Here is an 8724-nt window from a genome sequence, read left to right as displayed (position 1 = left end):
TCCCCACCACCACACAAAAACGTACGAATCAAACTTTACTTTGCCCTCAATTCTCTTCTTTGAGCCCTGTGTAATGTCCAGCTTCCAGGTGTTTAGAATTTATCAAATGAAGCTTCTTGTTTTTGGCCCTTTCTGCATAATATTTTCAATATGGCTTGTCAAGACAGTTTTCGCTTCCGTTCCATCACTGTCAAAATAATAGCAGAAGCATAACAAAGACAAAACACTCCTCTATCAGGCAGAGATTACCCAGCTGCAAGTTCCCAGAGAAAGCTCTGTGGTAAATGCAAGACACAACATGGAAGAGAGCTCCCCAGTAGTAGGGCAAGAGCCAGAGAGAAAAGCTTTTGGGGGTGATGTTTTTGGAAACTGGTGCCAGAAAGTGAAATATACTTAGTCCTGTAGTGATTTCATGCTCTTTATTGCAACTTGTAAAACAGTGATTTAATCCCCCCCCCCCCAAACCTCAGGTTTTTATATACATTATTTACACAATGAGTCCCATCTGATTGGTTGATTCTGCTTCCCTCCTGGAGCCTGATTGGTCTTCTCCTGCAGACCAATCAGTTGTTGCATTCTACGATCCTACCAGCCTAATAGGTTGATTAGCTTCCTCCTGGAGCCTGATAGGTCTCCTGCAAGCCAATCAGTTGTTGCATTCTAGGATCCTAATTGCCTATTGTTCTGGGATCCAAGCTTAGTACATAACAGAAAGAAAGGGAGAAAATATGGAAGGACGGATGAGATAGACCAGCCTTCCCCAAGCAGAGGCTTCCCAGGTATTTTGGCCTGTAACACCCTTCAGCCCCAGTTTGCTTCTTCACATCTGGTAGCTATGTGTTACAGGAAAATGGCTCCCATGCCATGTGTAGATATTGTTGTTGTTAGTTTTATATGTTCATATATACGCTGCCTCTGACAGGAGCTCAAGGCAACTTACAGATATGTGAACTGCAGGAGGTGCCATTTCATATTTTGAAATAGAAGGTGGGGAGGTTCTCAGAAACTTTGGAAGGCCGACTTCTGCATATATTTAAAATCAAACAGCATTACCAAAACTGTGTTTTGAGAATGCTTCTTTTTCACACCTCATATTCAGTGCTATTTTATAGAAGAAGAGGTACTGGAACTCACCATGAACACCCCCCTTGTTCTATTGTAATGGCAATAGTGCACACCTGAGAGGTGCCGAAACTGAGTTCCGGCTGAAAAAAGCCCTACTCATATAATACATGGGAAATGTTTGCCGTGTTTGTTAAAGCAAACCTACCTAGCATATTTTGGCCCACGCCATGGTGTATTATATTAATTCAGCACGCAGAACCCAAAAAGCTGGATCAGAAACATGGGTGCTCTCGAAATTGTACCTTCCAGCAGCCATTCCATCTGGCTGCATCAGAGACAGACTTCCCCCCTTCACTGGTCTAGCTGGGACTACCTGCTATTTGTTTCCTTCCCTCTCCAATCTGTGACCATGGTTGCTAAATTTGTATATTTTCTTTTCTTTCTTGTCCATTTTTCTATCACATCTCTTATTTTGTAAGACATTATTTTGAAATGTAAATTACCTTGAGTGCATTGGCAGAGTGGCAATATATAAATGCAGTTAGTGTGAAAGCAAACAAATACAGTGCCGGCCCTGATCACTGCAGATGGTGACAGCAGTTACGAAATTAAAAGACGCCTGCTCCTTGGGAGAAAGGCGATGGCAAACCTAGACAACATCTTAAAAAGCAGAGACATCACCTTGCCAACAAAGGTCCGTATAGTAAAAGCCATGGTTTTCCCAGTAGTGATGTATGGAAGTGAGAGCTGGACCATAAAGAAGGCTGATCGCCGAAGAATTGATGCTTTTGAATTATGGTGCTGGAGGAGACTCTTGAGAGTCCCATGGACTGCAAGAAGATCAAACCTCTCCATTCTGAAGGAAATCAGCCCTGAGTGCTCACTGGAAGGACAGATCGTGAAGCTGAGGCTCCAATACTTTGGCCACCTCATGAGAAGAGAGGACTCCCTGGAAAAGACCCTGATGTTGGGAAAGATGGAGGGCACAAGGAGAAGGGGACGACAGAGAATGAGATGGTTGGATGGTGTTCTTGAAGCTACTAGCATGAGTTTGATCAAACTGCGGGAGGCAGTGGAGGACAGAAGTGCCTGGCGTGCTCTGGTCCATGGGGTCACGAAGAGTCGGACACGACTAAACGACTAAACAACAACAACACAGTGCCGGCCCTACCATTAGGTGACTTGGGGAGTCATGAAATTATTTAATGTCATTATTTAATGTCATTATTTAATGTATTATTGTTGTATTGTTATTTCAAGGAGAGGCACTTGAGGAATATTTATTCCTAAAGCAAGGCACTTTTCTCAGGTGCCAAAGTAAAGTCGCTAGCTGTGGGCAATCTATGCACCTCCCTGACAGGAACAGTAGGGAAGTGCTATTTGCTGCTCTGCCTCGGGCAGCAAAATGTATTGGACGTGTCATGCATGCATGCATACATAAAGGTGGGTACATTAGGGGTAGTCAGTGTGGTGCCTTCCAGATGTTCTGGATTACAACTCCCACCTTCTGGATTACAACCCCCATCATCCTTGTCCATTGGCCATGCTGGCTCAGGCTGCTGGGAGCTGTATTCCAAAACACCTGGGTGGGCACCATGTTGGCTACCACTGTCATGAATGGTTTGAAGCAGGGAGGTGGGGTGAGTTTAAATGGGGCACCTGATCAATGAACTGCTGTCAGTGTAATGTTGCACACAATATGCCTATAAGATCTGTGTAGTAGCATAATCAGGGCTGGAAGAACCCAGACACCTGGCAGCCAAAGCTGAATTCCACCCTGCCCTGGTGATCCTCACCTGTGCCCCCTGCGATCCCTGCTCAACAGGTGTGGTGTTCCCCCTTCTTTCTGTACCTGGCAATTAAGAACAGCTTGGAACAGGACAGTGCCACATTCTAATAAGGATGTTTCTGTCTGTTCAGGAGCAGCAGCTTGGTGAATAATGAGGAACCCAGCAATTCAGTGCACCGTGACTTAAACAGTTTACTTATTGCAGCAGAGCTAGCAATGAGAGTTGTTAAATCCTGCATGACATTTACCTTAATTCCACAATATAATTAATTAACTCTCCATAATCCAAATGCAATTAGCAAGATCTCCGACTGCGCCTCTTAATTGTTCTGTGTGCTATTAGCCAAGTGACTGCAAGTGACACTTTTCTTGCGCAGTGTCATGCCCTGGTGTCCTCTGTGCTGCCGCCTTGCCTGGCTCTAGACTTTGCGCATGGACCTTTCTCCTAAGCCTACCATGTTGAAGGAAGCCTTATTGATTGCAGTGGGATTTATTTTCATGTAATGGTCTTAGGCAGGAGGCATAACAAAGCGGTGGTCTGAAGCTAAGATGGGAGATGCTCTGCATCACATTGCCTAATTCTATACTTTCCTAACTGCATTGCTAACATCGCTAACTGCAATTTTATAAATTAAGCAAGCCAGGCTTTGGGAAGTGAGGTGGTGTGATTTGTTTGAGGTCAGTTTTGTATACGGTACCCACTGCTATTTTAGAGTTTTGTTGTTTTTATTTTAGTTTGTGCTGGGTTTGCTTTTCTGCTGGTGCTCTAACTGGTTGTAGAAATATGTCTTGGTAGGTTTTAATATATTCTGCACTCCCCCTGTCATGACTATATGGTGAAGGATAGCACAGAAATATCTAGCTAGATAAATAATTTTTAAATGCAGAATTTCTGTGGGTGTGTTTATACTGAGGCTGGGCCAAAATGCCCCCCCACCCCTTTGCACTTCTACCATTCCATTCCATATAGTCAAAATGCAGAGGAAAATGCTATATGTAGCAACATTTAAGGGGGATTCTATGGGGAGGGATGACCCAGAGGAATGCCACAGCAGCAAAAGTCAAGGAGGAGACAGTTTTGGCTCTCCTTTGTTGCTGTCTCAGCTCCTTACCTTTTGAGCCCTAGTAGATGCCATGACCGCTCTCTGTTTTAAAATTCAGTTCAACAAGCAAACAAAAGCAAAATGTGCCATCATCATAGACAAACACAATGAAGGGAGAATATATTAATTCCAGCTGATAAATCCCTGGAGGTCAATATGACAAAACTAGTTTAAATCTATATACTCCAGCTTTAGTGAAGCACACACAGCAAGGACGATGCACCACTAAGTTAAGTTGAACTTAGTTCCCATTGAAATCAATGGAGCAAGTGATTTATGGCCTTAGTCCATTTGATTTCAGTGGGAACTACGTAAGTACAATAAACTTAATCTGGAGCTATGCCATTCGGATTTTACAGTTACTTAATCCACCTTGAGCATCATTTTAATAAGATAAAGGTACCCTGATCGTTAGGTCCAGTCGCGGTCGACTCTGGGGTTGCACGCTCATCTTGCTCTATAGGCTGAGGGAGCCAGCGTACAACTTCCGGGTCATGTGGCCAGCATGACTAAGCCACTTCTGGTGAACCAGAGCAGTGCACGGAAACGCCGTTTACCTTCCCGCCAGAGCGGTACCTATTTATCTACTTGCACTTTGACATGCTTTCGAACTGCTAGGTGGGCAGGAGCAGGGACCGAGCAACAGGAGCTCACCCCATCGTGTGGATTTGAACCACCAACCTTCCGATCGGCAAGCCCTAGGCTCTGTGGTTTAGACCATTTACTTTCCTTTAATTTGTTTTTAAAATACCATTTTTTAAGACATCCATTTGGTACCTGCTGGTTACCAGGAGTTTCTTGCAAAGATTGCTCTGCTAGGTGGACCTTGACAAGACTGCCTATATTTTTAAGCAGGAGCTCATACAAACCACAGATGGTGGGCTACATAATTATTTTTTAATTGAGAATATTTAAATGCCTTTCAACAGAAAAGCAGCTTGCATAATAAAATTAATTGGGTAACCATTGACTCATCTTAAGTTTTTGCTAGTGCTTATCTACCATTATTTTCCTTGAGCAGGATGCTTCTTGAATCTCATAGACCTCACTGGGCAAATAGTTTCAACAGTTCTCAGCTCTGCAGCCCTCATCACAGAGCTTCAACTAAACTAATTCAGATTAACCAATTCACTGAATTGATTAAAAAAGCAACCCTCTGAATTACACATAAAAATAGTTCCTGTAATTTCCAGGTAAACTGAAAGTGGAGAAAGTCTCTTCCATGATGAAGCTCTGGGCAATTTTTAATTCAATTTCAATTCAATCTTTATATGTAGGAATTTCATTGCATTGCACTCTGCTTGGTTGTGGCCACTGCATTTACTATTTGTACCTATCAGAAAAGGGATGCTGTCGCTTAAGTTAAAAATATCATAAATGCTGAAACAAATAAATATAAAACAATTGCTTTATTTGGCATCACCCTGTGTAGGAGCTTTGATGTTTTCTTTTTCTTCTCACATATATTTCATACTTTTAAAGTATAGTTTAAAATCCTGAAAGCTGGGGGGAAATGCCACAGGCGACATGAATTAATTGTGAATTGAACTGTGGATGGAATTAGTTCCTTTTTGAAGGAGGTGAACTGGAACTGATTCATTTTTAAAATGAACTTTCCACACGCTGCTCATACTTGGGACTTGCTGTGGTGTACTTCCCAAAGAAGTTGGCCACCATTGCAAGATTGTGTATTTCACAAGAACCATGAGCCTTCTAAGTCCTCTTTCCAGTACACATCCAAAGGTCTGGACATCATCCGTAGCTGTCAGTAAAGGTCAAAGCCATTTTATGGAATTTCCCTATTCAGTGCCTGCCTCTGTGGCCTGCTTGCTTTTCCATTCCCGAACAGCTAAGGATTGTTCTGTGCTATACAACCCAATCTATAGCAGATTGATGAGCCAATCTATTGATTCATCCTATGCCTGAATTCCTCCAAACTTGCTTGATTTGGTTTGGGTCTTGGCCAAATCCAGTGCAAAACTGCTGGGCATTGGGAATGGGGAAAGTGTTGCTACACTTAGGTCTGACTTGCATCTGGTTGGCCAATGTTAGAGCAGGATGCGGAGCTAGATGGGCCTTTGGCCTGATCCTGCAGGACATTTCTTATGTGATTGCCTTAAAAGCCTTAAATGGATTAGGACCTGGGTACCTTCTCTCTTATGTAACCCCATGTGTTGTGTTCAAACATCTAAGGCCCTTCTCCATATTCCCTTGATGACTGAAGTATGGTAAGTGTCCATGAGGACTAGGGACTTCTCGGTCATAGCATCAGTGCTCTCCAATGAAGCCTGAGCCTGAAAACCGAGCTCTTCTAGATGCTTGGTGAACATCTGCTGATTTTTGTTTGTTTTGAAAGAGAGTAGGTATGTACCATAGAATTACAGGATTGCAGAGTTGGAAGGGACCATGAGGAGTATTTTGCCCAACATGGGCCTTGAACCCACAACCCTGAGATTAAGAGTTTCATGCTCTACCAACTGAGGATCTATCAATCTCAGTTCTTTCGATTTCTCATTTTTCCAGGCTTAAATTCAGTTCTCAATATTTCTTCAGCAACATCCTTGTTTTTAAATCCTTGGGATAATCTTCAGCATTTTAGTGCAATCTTCTCCTAATAAACACATTTTTGTATGCAGTTTTGACTAACGTACACATTTTTACAAGCATTTTACCTTAATATAATGCATTTTTGTATGTTATTTTAACCAATGTTTTCATTTTCAATTCCACTTTCTCCTAAAATATGCCTTTCCATGAAGAGATGCATGACAAAGTTCAGGTAAGTGTGAACTTCAAAGGGTAGTTGTAGTTTGGTTCTCAAATCATTTGGGAAAGTGAATTTGATAAATTCAGCTTCAAATGCAAACTGAATTTCTCTCCCATCCCTAAAGGAAAGGCCTTTATCAGTGACTGCTTTATGTTTGGTTTAGCTTCTCCTACTTCTCTATTATTCCCGTTTTCTACCGATCTGTTGCTGCCTCTTTTCTTTTTATTTGACTGATTGTCTAAACAGTTGCAGCCTGCTTTTGTTCAATGCTTGATAGATGCTTACTGTTTTTAATGGATTTTGTCATTAGCTGCTTTGAGGTCTTACAAAAGAGAAGGTGAGGGACATGCATTTTTACAATAATAAAATAAAATCCATCTCCATCAGATCATTTGGGTCACACTTTTTTTTAAAGGAAGTAACAACCACTTGAATTACAAACTAGTGGTGCCACTTTAGCCTAATTAATTGTATGTTCACAAGTTATTTTAAGTGCTTGAAACAAGCAAGCAAACAAATAACAATTCCTGTTAAAATAGCTAAAGAATCCAGAACCCACTTCTCCTTTTTGGTTTATTTTTTTAAAAATACGACTTTCTATGCTGCCCCATAACATCAAGTTCTCTGGGGGGCTTACAATAAATATTGAAACACAAAGCCCTAAAATCAAAAGCAACATAAAGACCTGGGTCTCATGCCATGAAAAACCCAAACTATGGGCTTCCAGGAAGGAGCTTTTGTAGGTTGCTTTGAATACTGCCTCAAACTGAGCTAAGCAGTGGTTTAGCTTAGTGCATCATCTGAACTGGAACTCATGGCTGCAGCCTATGGTTTATGAGGAGGGAGCTAAATCCCGAGGCTCCTTTTGGATGGTGTGCTAAGACAAATTTTGCTTTAGCTCAGTGCAGTGTGGCAGTAAAAAGGAGCAGCGAGGAGCAAAGCTTGTATGAGCGTCTCTCCAGAAGTGTGCATGTTTGCATTGTTTGACTCGCTGCACTGTGCAAAACAGGACAACAAAACAAAGCTAACTGGAACCCCAAAGTTATAGCACAAATTTACATGTTACATGGGATGTGCAATGAAGCCTAGGATCACAGAAATGGCACAGAATATTATAGATGTGTGTGCCAAGCACTCAAAGCTACTCTTCAATAACATGGACACACTCATGGAAATAAAACAGTTTTAATAGGTGGTCCAACATGCAGCCCAAGAGCCTCATGTAGCCCTCAGTGCCTTTTTGGCAGCCCTCAGCAACATTTGACATCCCCCTCCCCACCAGCCCTCGCTCTGCCTTCCCAAAACTGAATAAGCAAGGTGCTGGGCTTTGGGAAGGCAGCATGATGGCTCTGACAGGGTCCTAGAGTCCTCCAGTCTCATTCCCAAAGCCTAGTTAGCACTTTCTCAGCTTTGGGAAGAAGATGGGAGGGCTCTGGGACCCTGGCAGAGCCTTGCACCTCCTTAGGAAGGCAGTGCGAGGGCTGTGGGGCATAAGAGTTTGGCCTCCCTCCCTCAACAAGGTAGCGTGTGGCCCACAGGCTCTGTGCTGAAGAACTCTTGTAACCCACTTGGTATGAAAAGTTGGGCTGCCCTGAAACAGAAGATTACACACATCTCTAAGGTGAAATGACTTCCTTCCATCTTTTTCTGAATCCTGCTTTTTCAGGGATAAACATATCCTTCATGTAGAAAATATACAAAAGAAGTTTCCTTTCTTCTTTCAAAACTTTACCATCCATTCTAAGATGGTTCTGCGACAAAGAACATGACCACTTGACTTTCTACTTGTAGTTCAATATTCAGCAATCCTTACTTTGCAAATGGTATTGCAGAGTTTGTACCGAGTTATTCTTGAAAAGAAATTTAGATTGCAATAATACATTTATCAATACATATGGAATGCTGCTGCAGTAACAATAGGGATGCGCCCTACTGAATGTATCCATTGACCTTTATTGATGTTAATAACACAAGATATCCCATGTTATATAAAGGAAATC

At 42.2% G+C, this 8724-nt stretch overlaps 1 long non-coding RNA gene across 1 annotated transcript in view; it reads left to right on the top strand.

Annotated features, from left to right (window-relative positions):
* Window positions 1-683: 683 nt before the first annotated feature.
* The window catches only part of LOC309534451, a 100785-nt gene continuing 92744 nt past the window's right edge, over window positions 684-8724 (top strand). Inside the window, exon 1 of the long non-coding RNA XR_014220738.1 lies at window positions 684-779. This is a non-coding gene — a long non-coding RNA (uncharacterized lncRNA). The remainder of the gene's footprint in view (window positions 780-8724) is intronic.

This window comes from Podarcis vaucheri (genome assembly GCF_965113315.1).
Source record: "Podarcis vaucheri genome assembly, chromosome: 6".
NCBI classification, from domain to species: domain Eukaryota; kingdom Metazoa; phylum Chordata; class Lepidosauria; order Squamata; family Lacertidae; genus Podarcis; species Podarcis vaucheri.
This window is presented reverse-complemented; position numbering and strand designations above follow the sequence as displayed.